The 22,281-nt window shown below is 38.8% G+C and overlaps 1 pseudogene; it reads right to left on the bottom strand.

Annotated features, from left to right (window-relative positions):
- Positions 1 to 1,218: 1,218 nt before the first annotated feature.
- Positions 1,219 to 22,281, bottom strand: part of LOC149213246 (pentatricopeptide repeat-containing protein At1g73710-like) — a 55,962-nt pseudogene continuing 34,899 nt past the window's right edge.

Below are 22,281 nucleotides of genomic sequence, written 5' to 3'. Positions count from 1 at the left end.
CCATGATACCCTAAATTCATATATTAATTCAATGGATTTCATTAGGGATATTCTCTGAACAATTCCCTATCCTTGAAGCAAAGTAATAGAAGAGTACTGCCATTTCTGTGGAAACTGTATATGTTCTGAATCTTATTTCTTGATAAGTTAATGTCGGATATATGATCTGTTCGCTATTTATTTCTGTGAATGCTGTCACAGTTTGCTTCTGATATTTTTTCCAGTTGATAGACAACTTTCAAGACTTTTGCTGACTGCAAAACACAATTTCATGAACAACACACAACTAAACAAAGCAAAGCAAACTGTGTGAATGGAAAATAATGCCAAAGGGAAAAGAATAATCTCTGAAATCAGTGAGAATCTATGCCCATGCAACCTACAAGATTTGTACGTGCTTAATATTGGCATAAATTCTACACCAATTGGGCTTCACATAGACCATTTTTCTCAACCCATATTTAGGTAACTCTTACATTTCCGAAATCTTCATTGATGACTCTTCCCTGGCCAGTATTCATTAATATCTGACTTGAAAACCTAGAAAAAACAGTGAATTTTGACCCATCAACTGCAACAAAAAACTAAACCATTCGACATTACCCAATTGTAGTTCTATGTGCTAAAAATGAAATTGCAGCATTAAAACAATTCCAGTCAGTCATGACCATGGACCCTCTGTCTAAAAAGATTATAACTATATTGGAAACTAACACAGTAATATCCATGCTTGCAATTACTTAGGTGCTTATCTGTATCACTCAGTTTCGGAAGATCAATATGAACTTGAGTGGCATGCATTCTAAACAATGGACCAACAAGAGTTGCACTGTTTTTGACATGACACACTATATCTTGATCCTTAATCTTGCAACCTGCAATCAGATCAGTTAGCAGATATTTAACACTGGAACACTATCTATATCAAGATAAGATGTGCAAATGTTCCTCTGTTTTCAAAGCCTTAATTTATATTGGAGGAGGGAATGACCAATGTCTTTTTATTTGCATTTTTGTTATACACTAAAAGAACTACTAGTACCCTTTTATCCACAATTTCTCTATACAAGGAGCATAGATTTAAATTTCCCAAAAAAAAATAACCTGTTACAATTTTACAAAATGTTAAAAGACACAACAGCATGAATACAGGATATGCCAGCTTCCTTTTAAAAGCTTTGCACATGAAATGGAGCTCGAAACTAGATTTGCATAATCTTATATAATGTGACCATGATCTTGCAACTGATGCATGAACTCCCTCTCCTGGGTAACAAATCTGGCTAAAACAAACTTCCCAGCACTTTTATAGGCATCTATAACTGCCTTGAACGTGAATTCGTTTGGCTGAAAACCCTTCTGTTTCATTTTGTAAAACATTCTCCTAACACCGTCTACCAACCCTAGCTTCCCATAGTTAATTGTCATACTTGCATAAGTAATTGTATCTGGTTCAAGACCTTTGGCTTGCATGATCATGAACATGTTGTAAGCTTCATTAATCCTCCCAGCACTACCAAGTGCATATATAATAGCATTGTAAGAAGACACATCAAAATCCAACCCAGAAGCTCTCAGTTCATCACAAGCTTCCAAAGCTTCAGCATGCATCCCCACTGCAGAAAAGATTGTCATTCTCAAGGCCTGAATACCATGTGGAAGCCCACTTTTACGTGCAACATCGAGCTGCTCTACTGCCTCCCTTGGAATGCCTCCTCTCTTCAGAAGAATGCCCAGTGTTTTGTATGTATTCTCATTGGGTGAAGCCTTTAGTTTTAACATTTGATGAAAAACTTCAGCAGCCTCTCTCAATCTTCCATCTGCAATGAACAGGCTAATGACTCTATTAAAAGAAAGAACGTTAGTAAGAAATCCCGATTCTAACATTTCCTTTGCAATTTCAGTGGCTTCATTAAGCCTTCCATTCTTTTTGTATAAGGACAACATCATGGAAAAAGAAAATTCATTTGCCTGCTGCTTTTCCTTCAAGACTTTGAATACTTCTTGTGCTTCAGTCACCATATCAGTGCGAGCATAAAGGTCAAGCATACAGCCTGATAAAAAGGCATCTGGCTCAACACCCAATTTCTGTATGCATTTGTACGTTTCTTGTGCTTCCTTCAAAAAACCACGTTTACTATAAACCTTAATAAAAGAACTATACACCACAGAGTTCCCTGCAAAACCAGCATTTTGCATTATTTGAAAGTAACGTACATCTTCTTCCACACATCCAGCTTCAGCAAATGCATTTATCAAGGCACCGTAAACAAAAACATCTGGCTCCACACCTGCGTTAACCATCTTTTCAAACATCTTCTCTGCCTCTGCAGCTCGACCCAATCTTCCATAGGCGGCAATAACAGCACAAAATGATGAACAGTTAGGCACAAACCCTGCTTCCTGCTTTTTGGTAATAAAGTGTTTTGATTCATCTAGAAGTCCTGAACTTGCAAATGTCTGAATGACAGAAGCATATGTACATCTGTCAGGCAAAACCCCTTGAACTTCCATTCTTTCAAACAACTTCAGAACCTTGTCATGGACTTTTGCAATCCCATAGGCCTTGATCATGACATTAAATTCTAATACAGTTTTACCCTCGCCTCTTTCTTGACTGCACTTAAACACCTTTTTCAGCTTCTAACCCATAACCCTGTTCCCCATATGCATCAATATTGGCAGCATAGCATTCACAGCTCACTCCTCCAGCAAGATGGAACCTTTCAAACCATGCCCATGCTTTCTCAAGCATCCCTAGATCTATATACATCCTAATAATAGCTGATTCAGAGTACTCATCCACATGAACGCCCAATCCATCCATCTCCCTGACAACAGCTTCTACTTCACTGACCATGTGTCTAATACAAAATGCATATAAAATAGTTCGACAACCCACAGTATCAGGAACGAGCCCCGCTTCCTTCATCTTTGTGAAGTAACAAAATGCTTTATCAATATTGTCATTTTGAGCATGCAATGCTATAAGAGTGTTATACGTCCTTGTGTCAGGCAAGCAATGAAGCTCTTCCATTTTCACCATAAGGGCATCTGCTTCGTCAAGATATCCATAAGATCCACAGATGTGAATCATGGTATTGAATGTTACAACATTTGGGCTTATTCCTTCTTTTAACATCTCAGAAAATAACTTGGAAGCTTCTTTTAGGTGGCCTGCCTTCCCATATGTATCAATTAATGTATTATACATGTAAGAATTGCCTGGCCTCTGAACTTGATCATTCTCTCTGCAAGAATCCATGCACTTATCATCTAATAACCCTTTAATGAGCACTCCTTCAGGAAAATTATTTGGAGAGCAGTCCCTTTTACCCACTGGGTCCTCAAAATGATTTTTTTCTTCACAATGACGACTAATATAGAAGAAATCCTTCTGTCGTTGTCAATCAGGCTCTGATTTAGATGAACAAACATTTGTATTATTTCCTAGAAAGATTTTCCCAGAAGACCAGTCCCTGAAGGACTGTTCAGCTTTCTCAGATTCCCTTGCCTTCTTCAAAATATGGACTACCGTGTTCACGATGACCTCATCTGGCCAGAGACCTTGTGATATCATGCGATCCAGCCAGAGAAGAGCCTCTTCTTTGAGACCAGCTTTCCCATACACATCTATAAGAGTACCATAGGTAGTGGTGGTAGGCAAGACCTTGTCTTTAACCATTTCTTCCCAAAACTTTTTCAGTTGATCCCATTTCTGTGCTCTTCCTAGAATTCTAAGCAGGATATTATAGTGAATAACATTAACTTCATAGCACTCTTTCTTCTGAAACCACTTAAAATTTTGAACTGCTCTTTCCCAGTCCCACTGCTCCTTTAGGATAATGCTTTGTTCTTTTGCACTGAGGTTTGCTTCCCAAGGTTCAAGCGCTTCGTCAATGTTCTCTGTAGAATCCAAAGCTTGCAAAATGGTTGGGATTTCTTTTAGTTTCCATTTTCTTTGTTACATTTCTGCACCCGGAACTTGACTTTACTAGTGTGCTCTTGTGAGACTCTTTTGGTGGATAACGATGGCCTTTCGTTCCTGGAGAAACATGAACATATTGAAAATGTTACTTGTATTTCTGTTTCCTCTTAGCCCTCCTGGGATGTGCATTGCAATAAGGATAAAGATAAACATATCCTGTGTTTAGGGCCGAAGAAGAAGGGATATCTATTAATGACTGCGCTAGCATTTCTTCTGTTTGATAGGCAAAGGCAAAACATGAATGAAATAATAACAGATTACGGAGACTCGTAACAAGGAAACCTCCTGCGCAGCCTGAATCATATCCTGGCGAGATGATGTTGTAGTGCAATGAAGTTGATTGGCAGCATGTAGGGCTCTAAATTAAAACAGTACATACACATCCATATAATTTGAAATTAAAACGCTGCATACAAATATCTATATAATTTGAATGGATTAATGGTGAAGAAAATATATATACTAGAAAGCTGAACAAGGATCCCTCGTGTAAGCTGGAAAACATAGAGAAATGTGTATATACGCTGTTGGGACAAAACAAATGAATGGACAATATTCAGCATAAAGTTGCGTTCCTGGCAATAAACTATTTCTTATTACCTGGATTTTGCAAAAACTGTTAATACATCAATCTAAAAATGTAATCAAAAGGCCCTAATTTATCGACCATCTCTACAAAGAACAGGAAAAGAAAACAAATATGTAAATACCTTGAGTAGATCAAGTGTATCGGTGGCCATTCGACCCTTGCTCGGCAACCCCAGACGAACTACATTGCACTCAACAGCATTCGGCTTTAGGAATCTGTTCCCCGCGTGCGTCGAAAGGTCCTTCGAAACATTCGTGGATTGCAAGGATTGACATTGCAGAGAATTGAACCTGAAACCTCTGTGTTTGCCGTGAAACACAGACGAGGACTTGAGCAAGATTGGGACCGATACATTCGAGCAAGTGCTGGGGAAGGAAGCAGTTGATGTTGTGGCGAAGCCGCAGCTTTGATGGACATTACAGAATCCCGATAGTTGAACTGTCTTCTATGAACTGTTGCTGAATTGTTGCTAAACAATCCGATGGCTCAAACAATTTTAATCATCTAACAACTAAATCAAGCGCTCACGAATGGACACGTAACCTCAAAGAAAAGTTGATTTCAGAGGGGAATGCCTTACGGCATAAATATTTTTAGTTTTTTAAAATAAGGTACATTTTTAACTTTTTGTGATTATTGTTTAGAAAATTATGACTCGGATCGAGAGTATTATATTCATTTTATGAATAAAGGTAGCCTTGATGATCTTATCCACAAATTAAGGCATTGTGTTATGTAAGCTTATCCATGATTTGTAATTATTAGCACAAGACACCATTAAAATCATGTCAATAGTTGGCATCTTCAATATAGAAGTCTCAATAAAATCTATTCACATGTTGGAAGTAAATCCAAGAATTATAGAAAGACAAATGTGATGGGATGATCAGATTCATGTATACTTTGCAAAGAAAAGGTTTCAAGTTATTTCAAAGATTAACAAGGTGTCACAATCATAAGATAACCTTGCACTTGTTTCACCACACATGGTATGTTGAAGGAGAATGGTAGTTTTAAAAGCCATTGGAAAAGCCTCCATGTACCACTCATAAATTGTTATGCTCTTGACCTACAAGAAATTCCAGAATACCAAATATGCAAAGAAATACAACCCAGAACATGAGAAAAACAACAAGTATTTTATTATTAAGAGATGAAAGCAGTGTTCACTTGCCTATTCGAGGGGGCAACCTCCAACAGAGCATACTCGATTACAAAATAAGACTCGATATATCTTAATGGGGAGTCTTTATCCTTTATATAGGATTCATACTTGTTGTGACCTTCCCAACCTATTGTCCTCGCATTAAAAATAATGTACATAGACTTTTAAAGAGACAACTAGTCACTATACTATTTCAGAGGAGTTATTCTTCTTAGGCACCCACTTATTGTAGCCTTGCCAAGCTATTGTCCTCACATTAAAATTAATGTACATAGACTTTTAAAGAGACAACTAGTCAATGTACTATTTCAGCGGAGTTATTCTTCTTAGACACCCATGCATTGTGGCCATAACTCCTCTTAGACACCCACTTATTGTGGCCTTGCCAAACTATTGTCCTCTTATTAAAAATAATGTACATAGACTTTTAAAAAGACAACTACTCACTGTACTATTTCAAAGGAGTTATTCTTCTTAGACACCCACGCATTGTGGCCATAACTCCTCGTAGACACCACTGATTGTGGCCTTGCCAAGCTATTGTCCAAAATACCATTTTTTAGAGTTTATTTATCAATGTGCTAAACTCAAAAATCTTTCTAAGAAAGCTATAATGTCCTCCTCAATAAGCCATGACGTCTCATGATTGTTTCCCAATTATTTTTACTTTAACTACATCTCTTTTTTTATTTTCAAGATGTCAATGCTTTTTAAAAGTACTTAAAAACAATGAAATCCCTCGTCACAATATTTACAATAATCCGAGTCATAATTTTCTCTGAATGATCCGAGTCATAATTTTCTAAACAATAATCACAAAAAGTTAAAAATCTACGTTATCTTTAAAAACTAAAACTATTTACATTTTTCACTTTAATGAGAACAAAGATTGTTTTTAAAAATATTTAAATTTTTCACTCTAATAATAACAAAGATTTCAATTTTTTTTTTCCACCCAAGCAAAGTAACTCTACCCCTTTGTGCTTGAAGAAATCCAAGAAGAACTCCTCTATCACATTGCGCGTGTAAAAATAACAGCAAGATCTAACCAGCCTGCCATAGGGCATTAAATGCCTCTATGGTGGCTGGTTACATGCATACTTCATATCCTGATTTGACGTAAAGGACAGTTGTATGAATGGCATGCCCATACCACCATAGCGTATGGTATTGTGATCAAATATTTTCCGACATCTCGATTTTCTGACTCCGTGGCTCTCACTCCAAATGTCATAGTCCCACCCTAATTAATGCAAATGGTCCCTCCCAGCATTTCAAACTACGAGCCCTACCCAAAATTTTCGAAAATTTTGAAATTAAATGTCCGCCATTTGCTGTTGGTTCAGGGTAGTGGCTAACCTACGGTTCATCAAACGCAAGAAGAAGAGTAGTGATGAAGGCCACAGGTTCTATAACGCAAATCTGTCTATTCCCTCCACCAGCAGAAGCATGTTGACAGAGCAAGCCTTGGCTCCTTGATGCTTCCAGCCCCGAGTTACGACCCAAGATTTCTCAGCGAGACATGGAAATTATAACGAGGATCTAGCTGTGGAATTCTGGGAAAAGGGACGAGTAAGGAGTGGGGCGGTGTGTTTGGAATGGTGTCGTTCCGTGGAATTAGAGGCCGCAGTGGAGGTGGAATTTTTAGGGATTACGTGTCATTAAGTTCTGAGAAGTTGGACACACCTCACTGGGCATGAACTCTTATTTAAATCATGTTTTAGGAAGTCGCCGATTCTAACCCTTATTAATTCTTGCAGCAAACATAAAAATCAGTAGACTCCTTAACATTAAGGAATGGTAGATTTTTGTGGTCGATTAATATCCATGCTCGGCAGCTTGTAAATCCATGTCAAGTGTGTCGTTTGAATTGGAAATAGGATCTCCGGCCATCAAAGTTTCCGTGTAAAATTGTACAGCGATAATGTATTCGTTTTGGAAGTTTCTTAGAATTTTTTAAGGTATTTTTTCCATATTCTTCAAGGGATTTAAATTCTAGAGAATACTATAAAATGCGCAAAGCCATAATCTTTGTACAAGGTTATTGCAAAAACCAGAAGCGAGTAAGCCCAGTGATGTTTATACATCAAAGGAGAACATCGCTCTATTTGCATTCTTCATGGAGTTTACAGCAGAGGAAAACCTCTCTTTTTTTGTAATTTTCATCTAGTGATAAATGTGACACAAAGACAAGACGCCGCAGTTTCGTTTTTTTTCAGCATAGCATGTCACAAGGAAGAATTTTAATTCCAAGATTGAAATAGGAATGATTGTTTCATGGAGTTGATGTTTACAAATAAAGTGGAATCATTCCCTGCACTAAAAGAGAAAGTGACCTGCCAGCGCTTTCTTCTTCAATTTGGCGAAAATGAAGGCATTGAGATCTTGGAACACACTGTAATATCATCAAAGAATAACTAAGGTTCTTCCAATTACCATTGTATTCACATTTTCTTTGAAATGTATCTGTAAATTACATTTTCGGTTTCTTTCTTAATATAGTTTTCCCTTTTAACGCGCACGGAAATGCATTGTATAAATTGTTAGGGTCTTGCCTTTGGAACCGACTCAATGTCTGCCTTCGAATTTTTCTATTATTTCGTCTTTTCAAATATATGGATACCAACCTTTGGAGAACCAAATATATGGATACCAAATATATATATGGATACCAAATATATTGTTGAATGGTGATAATTTTGTCAAAATATTAGAAAAGCCATGAAGAAAGTCTACTTGGCATATAGGGCTCCACTAACATGCAAATATTGCATGATTGAATCCTGTAATATTCCAACATCAAAATTTTAATGAGATATGGTACACTCTAGGTGTTTTAATGATATTCTTGCACTAAAAACACCTAACACAATAAAGATCTAAGAATGCAACCTCTTCTTTATGCAAATAAATAGAAACAAAATTACATGCCCACACAAGACCTACTAAAGCCCGTGCATTGGCATGTATGGCTGCCCATCAACAAAGAAATTAAATATATTGAAGCACAATCATAGATCCTAGATGGATCCACTAAACAAATTACTCCCATGGGTTTTCATACCTAGGATCAACTAGAAATAGCCTTGCCAAGTTCACAACAAAAGCCAAATAGATAAATAACTCTCCTATCCCCTTTAGAGGCTTGATTGACTCTTTAGAGACTTTATTTTATTGTTTTCCCTCGAAAAACAAAGCAAATACAATGGGTCAATGCCATGGACAACTGCCACATTAAATACCATGGGAAGTTTCCATCCACTTTAACCATATCCAAATATATATATATATATATGTGTGTGTGTGTGTGTGTGTATGCATATTTATATATATATATACATACATATATATATATATAGATATAGCTATATATATATATATATATGTATGTATGTATGTATGTATATATATATATATATATATATATATATATATATATATATATATATATATATATTACAAATCCTCCTGCCCAAAGATTGTTTGCCCTCAGGTAATCCACTTCTATCCACAAAAGAAGCATTTGTATATTGATACCAAGATCCCATACAACCCAATGTGTTATTCCTTGCCTCCATTCTAAATGATCATGAATGGATCCTTCGATACCTGAATCCAAAACAATCCTTTGGTCAATCCTACCCCCAATGGATTCTCCTAGATCCTAATGCCACCTAAGTCCTAGGACATGTTGGTTATGACACCACTTTAGCCCTTCATCATTGCTTGTGCTTGAAAGCCCAAGTTGTAATATGCCCTTGGTTAAGAGTATCCTGTCAAAAGAGTTCCAACTCATAATCTCTCGTAAATCCATCTCGTGGGAAGTATATAATGCATGAATCCCTGCACATGCTCAACTCATGTTCCTCCACCCGATCACCCATTATGATCCATTTGTATAACTCTTCCTTGTTATGCCCAATGTATAATGGCAGGTTGGTAGAGCTGCAAGCCTTATCTATGTACTATTGTAGAGGGCTTCCTTGCAACTCCCAAATGTACTCCTCTTCCTGCCTTGTGAGGGACTTGAGTTGTTCCTCAACACTAGACAACTGGGTCATTTATTCAACACATACCCCTACGAGGTTCTAAAATTTTCTATTCTCCTGTAAGACAGTGTCTTAGGCTACCCCAACCCTACACTTCAACATCGTAAGATCTGTCTTGAAATGCATGATCCTTTCCCAAAAGTCCTCTACTAGAAATTCTTGTTTCCTGCAGAATGTCTCTATATTTGACTGCACCGGATGCCCCATGACCACAACTTTAACTTGAGCCTTTGTTTGACCCTCCAGAAATGGCTTATCCTACATACTATATTTTTCATGATACCCTGCATGATCATGCTCATCATGTCGGTTTATTATGATTGGCTCCTCATTTGGTTCTCCTAGAATGTCTTCTTCCTGACATTTTTCACATGTGGGGATAAGTTGTCCACCCTCTTTGATTGTCAAACACAGATGTATTGGTGGACTGTTATCTATACCTGATTGTCCATACTCTTTATGGATGTTCTCCTAGATATCTATAGACTCAACTACCTCATCATCAGGAGGAATTCCTCCTTCCTTTCCTAATTGACTTTGTCAAGTTGATTGATTATCATCGACCTGTCCTATAAGTTTCTCTGAAAAACATGGTGTTGTTGCTCACCATTTGTAATTGACTGCTTGGATCCTTCATAGGTTCTCTTCTAAAAATCAGTGAAACCAACTATGGATGAATCTTCATGATCTGCCCTTGTTTCCTCTTATCACCTGGACATGAATGGTTAAGGGCCCAAGGTCTCTTGTAGATAAAGCATAGTCCTCTCATCCTTAGTTCATTATTGATGCATATTTTGTTCTTGCTTCCTCCATCAATCTTTATCAACTCCTTCATAGTGAGCACCCTTTTGAGTAATTTTATGTTTTTCTTGACAAACTCCTCGACTAGATCATAGGATCCCTGTGGTCCTTTCTCCAAATGGTCAACAATTTACATCTTAGTATCTTGCATATGTGAGCATAGCCTTCTAATAATAGAGACACAATCTTTTTCATGTTTGTTTTTACATGGTTTGAATGAGCTGATGTAACACTGGTGTAAAAGTTATGGAGCAACTAAAAGATCAAGTCATCACATTCCAAATTTAGTATGAATGTGCCAAAGTTGAATTCTTCCATGACTGTTAAAATTTCTACATCGGTTCTAAAAGGTAGGAAGCATGATGTTATTCAACCCTTTAAGGCCTTCCACTATCAACTACAATATCTCCCTCATAAGATCATTATTGTAAGACAATACTCAAGATGTTAAAGCTATGATCTTGCTAAGACAAGAAGCAATTGTGAGCTTGACCTCTTCACAACGATGCTCCGAGAGTTTGGGTTGTATTAATGCAAGCATAGATGGCTTGAGATTCCAATTGAGTTTCCTCCATTCTAGTTGCCCCACCTCTAAGAGCCATGTGTCTAATTCCTCCAATTTCTGAAGATCTATGGTTGACTTTGTTTGTTGCAATTAAGATCCAAGTGTGAAGAACTTAGCTCCTCTTCCTTGTCCTTCCTTCACTTCCCATGTGCATTTTTGTTTCATAATCCCATAGACCATTTTTGAGAAAGACTTGCTATTCTATTATAAAGTGGTATTTCTATGAAAAGGCCCCATGCTTCTTTTATTTTATTTAGAATTTTGTCCAAAATTTTATGAGTGTTTTCTAGGGAAACTCCCATCTCCCCTCATACCAAAGCATGAATACACTAATTCTTCAATGGATTTCACCCCAAGATAAGCTAAATACAAACTTCATTGGTAATAGTAAGATGATTGTACCACCTCCTTCCTTTCTTATTCCCTTTTTTTTTAACACAAAATCTCCTTTCTATCGTCAAACTCCGAAATTTGACAAACCCCTTGTCAAATGCTAAAACCAATCAAAATTTTCAAAACTATAAACATGGTTTAGTCCATAACCCTCCATCTTTCATGCTTCCACATTGAGATTTTTGAGCGGAAAATCTGTCTAGATGGAAAGAGAATCAGTTTTCAGGTAAAGACTTAGATCTCCATACGCTAATCAAGAGTCTGTGAACCCAATAATTATACAATTGCGAGTGATCAATGGATCATGTCTGACATTAAATTTGATGTTAGAGGTTTCAAATGTATAGGCATAAGACTATATTCGACAATGATAAACCTCTACACCAATCCAACCACATAATGCAACATACTATATAACGAAAAAAGATATAGCATTACCTTATTTAATTATGGTGACCCACCATGAAATCTTTTGATGAAATATAATTTACTCAATTCCACAAAAACATAGTGTCTTTGCCTCTATGACTAATGTGTGAGTGATCTTGATGTAGTGAGATCAATTTATCTAATGTAATAAAACAAATACTTTGGCGTGCACCTGAAGAGGACCATGGTTGGCTCCTTAACCGACACTACGGTAAAAATAATCTTGTCTCTGCTATTAAGAGTGATGACAACTTTGGCTCTCATAATGAATCAATGGTCAATGCCAGAACCAAAGCCTATGAAACTTGCTCGGCTCCTTCCTGTGCTTAGAGGGTTGTGGTGACAGTGTAACACCCAGGCTATGTCCACTTCCTTTCACCTAGAACAAATATGGGGACGCTCAACTCCTTTCTCTGCTCAGACAATTGTTGTCATAGTGTTTTGGTAATGCGACCGATGCTCAGACTATATCAACTAATCAGCATGCAACGCTCATACTCCATTTTTCCTTCCATTGAAATGAATCAAAGGCTAAAACCAATCTAACACCTCTACTCATTAGATGGCTCGGTGTTCATTTTAACACACAAAATTACCATCCTCGCGACCTCGACTGCTACTGAGAAACATCACCCTTCAGATCAGTAATGTGACTGTTTGGTTATCAGTGCCTTGAATTCCCTTTTGTCAGTGGTATAGTCCCATGCGATTGATTCAATGGGTCTGCACGATTTTTGGCCGACCTCCTTGCTCTACTGATTTGAATACTCCCTTTCATGATGAGGTGCCTCCTGGAAGGTGAAATGGTGGATCAGACCATTCTTGACCTGATCCATGGCTCAGCAATGTCGGTAGAGTGTTTTTATACAATCTATGCCTATGGCTATTGGTTCTATCCTCAATGGCCCTTAGATTCACTTGCTAAAGAAAAAATATTCCACCCTCTCTCCCTGTTTAACTCGGTCCCCTTTGATGAAAGTGTTATCACCAAAAAATGATCATCTAGCCTAATTTCCTAGATGGATCAAAGTACAATTTTACCATGGTAAAATTGCTTTCATTGTGAGAAGTTACTTAATAAACCACCTTTGTTAAGTAATTTATAATTAAACCCATGAAGAATAATTAAATAAATCACTATTTATTTTATTTCTTCTAGGAATAATTAATTAAACCATTGTTCAATTATTATTCCTTGTCATATTTGACCCAATTATGTAAAATCAAAAGATAAATTATTAATTATCTTATTTTTCTCTAGGAATAATTAATTAATCACTAATTAATTATTATTCCTTGTCAAATTTGACTAAATCCCTTAGGAATAATTAAATAAATCATTATTTATTTATTATTCCTTAACCAATTTCTTGAGATGATAAATAAATCATTTATTTATTTATTATTTCTAAATAAAAGTTTAAATACGTTTCCCCTCCTAACCAAATATAATAAAATATTCCAAGTGGTTATTCCAAGAATGGGGTTAATAATATTTTATTATTGCTCATTATTCAAGGATAACTCAATATTTTTTTATAAATAGAGGGGTTTTCCATTCATTATTCACTTTCGATTATTTTCGTTGTTGCACTCATCGCTGTAACTCTTATTATTTTCATTGTCGCACACCATTTCTCTGACATTTGAGTTCCCATTAAGCTCAAACATTTTATTTGTTGGGCTTTCACATTATAGAGGAGACAGACTCTACACAAGCTGAAAACGTTTTAGGATAGACAAGAACCCATCCCATAGAGGGTGACTAGTAAAATTTATTTGTTCCCTTCACAGGTGTTATATAAAATATATTCTTTGTATATCTGGTTTCCATTGGATGATTGGAGTTATTACTGTTTCTTTTTGTTGTTTAACTATGATTGTGTCATAGGTCAAGACTTTGCTAGGTTTTGTTTCTATCATTTGCTGCAAATATACAATGTTTAGTAGCCATTTATATTGTTCAGACTGTTTGTCATCTGCAGTCTTAAGTGGGTTTTTTTCGTACATCTTTGAGACGAAAACACTACAACAAAATTGGCAACTCCATTGGTTTTTTACTTTAGATCCAGAAACTTGGGTGACCTTCAGCTTTCAAGTTAGGGTTTCTTATTTGTTCAGACTCTTAATGTTATTTACTAGCTTTCTAACCCTAGATATGTCAAATTTCTAACTTCTGCAAGTTTTCTGGTCCTTTCTGCAGGTCACAGGAATGAGCTGCGACAGAGACGGTAGTTTCTCTGAGATTTTTCGACCCGGAATCAAGGATCAGAAATCACACTTTTTAGCCCAAAAAGTGCGATCTGGAGTCTAGAGTGCATATTTCACCCCAAAAACTGCAATCCCCCCTCAAAATAGGTTAGTACTTACGATTTTACGATTTCCGGGTTTTTATCAGATCTGTTTCTAGGTTTTGTCAAGAGTTGTGTGTTGGGTTGTTTGACCTCTGTCTCATCCTACTTAGGCCTTGATCTACTCTGATTTACTCATCAAAGTGGAATTTATCCCCTCAGGGCTTGTTGGCTCCAGTTCTACCCTAGTGATCACATCTAGAGGAGCAATCTCATGAACCATTCAGAAAACTCCCATACTCCCTTTTATGGCTGGCTTAAGTCTCTTGGATTTTAGCCAGTTGATAAACGACCCAATACGCCATGATGTTGGTTGGCATGCTACACCAACCAAGCTTCCCTCAAATATCCCAAAGTTTGAGGGTAATTCTGGAGAGGATCCTACCGATCATGTTCACTCCTTCCACATGTGGTGTTCATCCAACTCCATTACCGATGACTTCATTTGTTTTCGGTTGTTCCAATGCACACTCACTAGAGACGCTACAAAATGGTATGTAAACTAGCCTACCACATTTCATTCCATTTTTGTGACACTTGCTAAATTGTTCCTCTCATATTTCTAGCTACCTCTCTGATATGACACTGGTAAAAATATATTGACCTCATTTCATCAGTCCTCTACCACTCACCTTTCTGACCATGTTGAAGAGTGGCATAGAAGGAGGAGCACATGTTGTGACCCACACTTCGAATACCATGTCTATCTAGATTGGCTTCTCAAGAACCTTTTAGCACCCATTGGAAAATATGCCGCATCCCATTTTCCTCGAACTGAGGAAGAAGCTCTCCAACCCACTCTGAGATATGACTTGATTTATGTGCAATCTGGTTCTGTCTAAACTGTCATTCCAAAACTTTCCCTTCTTGGATATTCCAATGCACCGGGGGAATCTCACGTTGCCGACGGTATCATTGGAACCCTTTCACATCCTTCCCCATATACTCAAAAAGTTATGGCCATCCACAGGGGGGCACCGGCTCCTCCAACACTTATGCCCCTCCTGCTAGCAACATGTTTTTAGGGCCCCAACCTATCTACCAAACCATTTCTCCTCCTTATGAACAATTGAGCACTCCAGCCCCTCAAGCATTAACACCGCAGCCTCCCATGCATCCTCAGCCCCTGCAGCTACTGTCCCCTTAGGGTCAGGCATTTGAACAGCAAAGTGCAACCAATCCCCAAAATTTGAAGAAAAATAATAAGGGGAAGGGTAACAATGGTAACAAGGGTAACTAGGGTAATCAAGGTAATCAATCTAGTGAATCCTAGGGGAACCATCCTAACACCAATAACCAGCAATAGGGAAGCCAACCCAAGAAAAACAAGGCTATTTGTATGAACAAGCCTTGTGCATGTTTTGGTGTACATGGCCATTATACACATGAGTGTGCTATCTTACCCCAGATGCGCCAAATGTGGGAAGCTCAAGCAGATTCTAGAGGCCAACAATTTCCTCAGAATCTTACACCATCTCAACCAACATTGCTTACAAATCCTTTCCCTCAACAAGGATTTGTTTCTTCTCAACCTCACCCAGGTCAAGCAGCCCACCCTCCCCAACCTTCTGTTCCTGGTGACTACCAGATCCTCATGATGATCTCTGATGAGGTTAATCCCTCTGATATCAACTTACAAACTCAATCACGTCAATATGATAAGCCATCAACTTCGTCCGCCACTGATTCCAAAGCCAAAGTTTCTATTGAGCCTTTTACGACATCAAATGTTCCTTTACAGATCCCTCAACCTAAAGTTGAGGCAATTCCTAAGATCCCAAAGGGACCATTACACCATAACACAACTTCTAACCGAGTTTCCCATACATACAGTATAGTATATGACTTAGCGCAATCACCTGCCGCCATGTCGATGTTGGATGTACTCCAGTCATGCCCATCTCAAAAGAAAGCTCTAATAACTTCTTTGGGCACAATAGATCCTTTTGGTGATCGTTTCATTGTCTTCCCAATTCATACATCAGAACATCCCCCATTGCCTTGCTCTGTTGCTTTTTAGGTACTAGTCCGAGTCTGTAATGTCATCATCTCCCGATGCATTACTGATGATGGTGCACCCACCTATGTGATGTATGCTACCGTTTGGAAAAAACTTTAGTCACATGAGTTGTCCCCCTCCACGTCACTTTGTATGCTTGGGGTAAACACTCTTTCTAGCCTCTTAGCATGTACTGCAACTATCCAATGACCCTTACGGGAAAGACTCTCCATGTAGATATTGAGGTTATTGATGCCACTTTAGATTACAACATTCTCTTGGGTCGTAGTTACACATATGCCATGTCAGTTGTTGCATCTACAGTTTTCTGCATGATTGTTACCATAGATCAGTTGACATACCATGAGCCGACATTTGTGACGTCCCTCGAGCCCTTTATCTCATTAGTTTTAGATAAGAATTCTTAAACTCCTCCCACTGATGTTTCACCCAGACTCTATAAAGATTCCTCATTGTTGGGTTCTTTCCCTGGTCCTCCCCCTCTCATCTTAGAGCCTAAATCTTTCAGTGTCATGGGTTGTCCTCAAGTAGTCTGGTACATTCAATCCACAACAAGCTCCTCTGCACCATGCGGTTACCATCCCAGCCGAGCCATCCAGATCCACCCCCCAGGACCTCCTCCATTTGTGGGTGCCTCTCCTATCTTCCCCCAGGAATTGTTCCTCCAGGTCTCAACCATCCAGGAGTTGTTTCGCCGGGACATTACCTTGCAAGCCAGATACCTTTCTTATTCCCCCCTCCCGCAATATTTTATGTCCCTGTCATGGCTTCGTTGGTCCTTCCTAACATGACTTTGGGGATCCTTGTATGGTACATTGATCCCCCTGCAAGTATTCTTCTTGCTCAGCTAAGACGTTATCGTGCTCTAACCCTGGTTCAACTGGTCCCTATAGCCCCTACCACTACTTTAGTTCCATCACAAACTCAATAGAAACCCACTCCTGTTGTGAAAGCATCTGGACAGGGGGGGAAATCTAAGAGGAAAGAACCTAAGGACAAGGCTCCTCAACCTCCTCTAGTCCCCAAGGCCCCAAAGTCATCACCTCTATGTGCTTTGTGTAAAGTTGTGGGGCACGCGACCAATAATTGTCCTAAGCTTCCTCATCTCAAACCTTTGGTTCATGAAATGTTCCCTGAGACAAATATCCCTACAGTCCATTTTAACTTACTGGGTCCACCCAAGTAGCTCAGAACGTTATGAAAAAATCACCCTTGTGCCCTCTGTGATCATCATGGTGACTACTTCCATTGGTGCCCTCATCTCAACAATTTTTGTGATTTCCTTAAGGCACTTCGTGAATACGAGACCACTCATAATGGATCACCTTCTCCTCTTCCTATGGATTTTTGTACCAATAGTAAACCAGAATAGGGGGAATCTGATCCCACCATCGTGATCCCTTCTCCCGATGTCGAGATGACGGACACCACGGGCCATATCCTTTACCTGTCATCATCCCTGAGTTCCTCGTAGGCAATCCTTTCTAAGGTTTCTGAGCATGCTTCTATCCAACCTCTTTCGATAGAATCCCAGGTCTCAACATACATAGATCCTTCATCTACTATCTCATCATCTACCATTCCATATGATGCATATGTGAACCTTCTTTCTTAGGTTGATGCACTAGGTACTGCGCCACATGATGTAGTCAATATTCATCTCGTTCGCTCATCTTCCATTTTGATGAGGACATCATGGAAGCTTTGTCTACCCCTAATTACCCTTGCACTTAGGCAAGGGGGAATATTTTTTGGAGGATTCTAAAGGCCATTTCCATCCTAATAATCCCAATGCAATCTACCTAAATAATTTTTTCTCATAGCTTATCTCTTTGATTTGCATGTCTTTATTTCTATCATGAAGTTAGGTAGGATGCATCATCTAATTTGTCGTCTTTTGTACCTTTCAGATGGATCCATCATCCACACTATATATTGGTCATGTTGATGGTGCAAGTCGCTTCTCCAGGAATATAGCCTCAACAACCTGGGCCATTTTTACCCCCTTGCATACATTAGTGCTTTCGAACAACGTGTGCATAGGATCTGCCTCCAATAACCAGGCCGAATATGATGTAGTGATAGGTTTGTTAGTCGATTCCCTTTCTCATTGCATCCTTCATCTTCATGTTCATTTATATTCCTTGCTACTTGTCATGAAATTAAATGGTGTGTATCATGTGCATAACCAAGTCATATTTAGAAAATATCTACGTGTTAAGCTGTTGGTACGTGAATTTGAAACCATTACTTTTAGTGAAGTTCCTAGAGCCCAAAATAAATATGTAGATACCATTGCAAATAAGATTCTAGATTGGCATTTATCACATGTATACCATAGTAGACAACCATAAACAAAACACAGGGTGAACCATCATCGTCATATAAAAATGCATAATCATATTATGTATCATATAAGTGTTCGGAGCCCATATCTCTAAATACATCTGACATGCCCATAACATGTTAAAAAAATAAAAATTAAAGGGACCCACATGTCCCCATATCTAGTAACTATTGGAAGGATCATGCACCAAAGGCTCTGCCCCACCTTCACATAGATCACGTACTACATGACCATCCATCCCCATGCACCGCATGATACCTCGACACTTTAAGGGAAGGGTGTTACACTCATATATCTATCGATCGTCTAGCTCATGCCATCCACACTCAGAAACTCTAGTCAATAGTAACCCACATCTACAATGTAGATAAACGAGTAGCACACTATCCTTTGGACCCTGACAAGATGACGATGTTCCCCAGTGTACAGCCACAAGCGCTGTGGCTCGTCCTACATTTCTTGCTAGTTTTACTGGTGCTATGTCTACATACCACATATTTTGCACTTAGTACCATATAAATGTGATAAAAATATGAAATGCACCATAAAAATAGCAACTTAACAATTATCGTTTAGTCCCTATGCTTGCCTGAGCGAAAGTGGCAAGTCAGGATCTCCCTGATAGTTCATCCTGCTATAAGGATAATCGTCAATCTAGAGGAGCATCTGATCCCAATGTGAAAAAAATGCGGGTTGGAACACCCGTCCGACTCCTCGTCCTCCTCTCTACACTAGCTACCCCCAGTGGCACATCTTGGGCCCCTATGGGCCCCCATATTGGATCTATACATGAGGAAGGATGGTGGGTATCTTCTCAAAGGAGAATGCTCATAGTACTCTACCAAAAACATAGTCATGGCTCACCTACATAGACTTGACTATCATTTCACTGGCGACAACATCATCTTAGCCCACCCATAGTAGGTCCTAGCCAAAACACTCTCAACCAGCATCATCTGCCCACCAGTGATGTGGTGGAACACATGGCTACCCAAGACCCATAGCATAGCTATAGAAACAACCTATGTCTCTAGCCAGTCTAAATCACCAATAGGGATAGTCATGCCCTTCACATGCGCATCCTATGGATAATGGTGTTCCACAAAGTTTATAATGTTCCTCCCACAAGGAAACACCAGATGTATATCCCCCACCACTCTGAGGGTAGGGAGTCTGGTGAAGAAATAAATATCCTGTAATCTGAGCTCAATATTGTGCCATTGCACGACAAATACCTCATGGTCTGGATCCAAATAGCTCACTATTCTCAATAGCATGGGCTCACCTACCCTCATCAATGGGTTCTCTACCAACTTGAGAACCCGATAGTGAGCCAATGCCCTTTGAACCCCCTGATCCATCTAAATATCAAATCAGAGGGTATCCAAGTCTCACTCACACCAGTTGATTTTTATCTCTATAGCGCTTGCAGAACACCACATGTCTTGTCAGTTGAGAGAAGAAAACATTGGTCTACACTAATCAACCTACAACCCCCACCAAGCGAGAAAACCACCCCTCTTTTCAACCCCAAATCACAGTTTTATGCCCAAAAAGTGTGAGCTAGCAGGTTTTCACATGTTTCCTGTGATCCAAATTGCACTTCTTGGCACAAAAAGTGTGATTAGACTGTGAACAGGAGCAAGGGTCTCCCAGGGAGCTACCAGGAGCCAAAAATCATGAAATAAATAACTAAAATTGAAGAGATGAGTAAGGCCACTACCTAAAACTCACAGATCCTGATTCTAATGGTTGGTTTGTTCGCTATGATCTCCATAAGATTTAGGGCCTTTTCCTCCTCTCCAAATTTACCACAACTCAGATAAGAAATGAATTCCAATTGGAGGGAAAATGTCCTTTCATAGAAAAATCCACAATTTTTCTGTTGCCCGCTTTGACCAAATAGTAGCTCAACTTGATGAACAATCAACATCATTGGAAGTCTCTCATCGAGTACTATAATGAGTCTTTCTCAGTTTTGGATGATTTGAAACTTCACTAGGAAGCCATTTTTCCAAGAAGGGTCACTTCGTCGGCTCCCAAAATCAGATTTCTTCATATGCCACGCTTGTAACTTGGGGACCACCTTCCCTAGAACTTGTCATCTCACCTGTCAATTTTCATCATCTGTAACCATAATTTACTCATTTTTTCATGGTCCCCACCAGGCCTATTCTATGTGGCAGTGTCATCGAGTCACCCTTGTTCAAAGCATCCACGATGAGTCACCTGTGCATCCATGGAGTTTGTTTAGTATCACATTATATCATATCATAGTATTCCATCCATATTTTGATACCATTCATCTCGTCTTGCCCATTTTAGCCTCCAGTCATACTGTTCACATCCCATCCGGAGTTGAGTCAGTTGTTGCCAAGTCAACCATGCACTTTATGCTCTGACAAGGGAAGTCATCTATTTGTCCCCCAATCCCTCATTTTCCATTATACCTGGTGTTAGTCCATCAGTCACATTACTATTTTCCCTCATACCTTAGTTGAGGATCCTCATTGCCTCACCTATCGTGGGCCCTATTCTGTCGACATCAGCTCAGTTATTCCATAAGAACGACCTAGAGGGCGGTGTATCTTGGTTCCACCTTCCATTCTTGTTTGGTACTTTGGATCAAGTAGAGGAACTCATTATTTCCCTTTGACTTGGTTGTTTCATGTTCGTGATCCATACACTCGATGGTCGAGTGATGCAGCAGATTGTACCAGTGGTTCCTAGGTGTGCCTGAGATGTTTGAGACCTCATGAGCGGGTGGCCCTTCAGGCAGCCCCCCACATGCTCGGATGCATTCCTATTATGCTACAACCTTAGATGTAGTTTCACAAATATAATGGGTTTGGTTCCTACCAATCACAGTGTTCATAGCATGCACATCTCCTTCAGATGATCCATTTAGTTTTGCAGATCCCTTCCTTGTTCAACAGGGCTTCTTTGGTTGTTCTACCCTCCCTCCAACACATTTTTTGAGGGAAAGGCCATTATATCTAATGTAATTAGTTCATATTATATTCAATCCCAGCTGATACTTTTTTAGGTGCATTATATATATGGGACACATTGTATTATTTTCTAACTCAGTTATGCCAACATGTCATGTACCATTCAACATGTACTTCATTTCACAGTTTGATGTTTCTCAACACACCATTATTTTTGTACTAAGTCATCTCGACGGGTATATGTATGCTTGCCCCGCCTCATTGAGGTCTAGTACCACAACATAAAAGGTGACTTGCATTGGTCTTGCCCCCTCGGTCCCTATCCTCCTGCTTCAGTTGTATTGGTCTCTCTCTTTATCTCTCTCTCTCACTCCACTTTTTTGTGTAGTGATTGTGTCTTTACAACATAGTTCTGTCATATGTTTTCCTCCTAACACTCATACATTGGGGGGAAATCTGTTATCACCAAAATATTGATCATCTAGCCTAATTTACTAGATAGATCGAACGACACCATGTAAAGTGAATTTTACAATAGTAAAATTTCTTTCACTGTGAAAAATTACGTAATAAACCACCTTTGTTAAGTAATTTATAATTAAACTCATGCTGAATAATTAAATAAATCACTAT

The sequence above is a fragment of the Pinus tabuliformis genome, chromosome 1_1 (genome assembly GCF_031772625.1).
Source record: "Pinus tabuliformis cultivar Carrire ecotype Pingquan chromosome 1_1, CPIR1, whole genome shotgun sequence".
NCBI lineage: Eukaryota > Viridiplantae > Streptophyta > Pinopsida > Pinales > Pinaceae > Pinus > Pinus tabuliformis.
Note: the sequence above shows the minus strand (reverse complement) of the source record. Positions and strands in the feature narration are given on the sequence as shown.